Source organism: Camelina sativa, unplaced genomic scaffold (assembly GCF_000633955.1).
Source record: "Camelina sativa cultivar DH55 unplaced genomic scaffold, Cs unpScaffold03396, whole genome shotgun sequence".
Classification (NCBI taxonomy): Eukaryota; Viridiplantae; Streptophyta; class Magnoliopsida; order Brassicales; family Brassicaceae; genus Camelina; species Camelina sativa.
The window spans coordinates 1-816 of record NW_010924498.1 but is presented as its reverse complement, the minus strand read 5'-3'; the positions used below and the strand labels follow the sequence as shown (position 1 = coordinate 816).

The window sequence follows — 816 nt, the reverse complement described above, 5'->3', positions numbered from 1 at the left end:
ACTTAACTGCCTTCTCAATGCACTCATCTACTTCCTTCTTCCGATGACCAGGATACAGCTTTCGGAATGATATCAAAGCTTGGATGGCAGCTGACGTACATTCCACGTAACTACAGAACCATTCTTGCGCATCAAAGGAAATTTGCAAAACATAATATAGGATTAACTAGATGATTCAATGGAAGATGCTAGTGCCTTACGGATAATCAATAACAATATCGCCAAAGGTTTCTGCTGGGTTGATTAGCTGCCAACAGAAATGAGTAAACTTTTCCTTAAAACCTCAAGCAAAGGGGACTAAGGCAAATATGTGTTGACAAATAGATACAAAAAGTATATGTTATCAGGCTTGAGAACATTACAGATCTATATCTAAGCACAGAGACAATACCTCCAACCAAGGGTATGATCTGGTGAGCTCATATGTTGCGAGGCCTCCATCTGGATTCTGAAATCAGATATTATCTGCTAATTAGACAAGGAAAATGTTTTGGTTTTCGAAATATGCATTTTTTTTTAAAAAAGGCCAACACAGCAGAAAGACGACCTATGACTTATGAAAATACCATGTATTACTACAGGTAATAGAAACCCAATCTAACCTGTAACGAAATGATAACATTAACAGCATCATATAACCGTTTTGCATCTACTGGTTCACCAACAATCTCCTTGGGAACTTTGGATAGCAAAAGAGAAGCCTGAAGAGGAAATACCAAACTCATTACCACCAAGAAAGAAATCCTGAAAGGTCACTCTATCGCTTTAGTATTACTTTCAGTCCTTCTGCGGTGCAGTCGGAGATGGGCCAACCGT

The 816-nt window shown here is 38.7% G+C and overlaps 1 long non-coding RNA gene across 1 annotated transcript; it reads right to left on the bottom strand.

The window, feature by feature from the left end:
* Positions 1-6: 6 nt before the first annotated feature.
* Positions 7-816, bottom strand: LOC104774522. Its single transcript, XR_765377.1, has 5 exons — positions 776-816; positions 603-701; positions 392-448; positions 201-247; positions 7-110 (listed from the first exon to the last, which is right to left on the bottom strand). It is a non-coding gene; the product is annotated as an uncharacterized LOC104774522 (long non-coding RNA).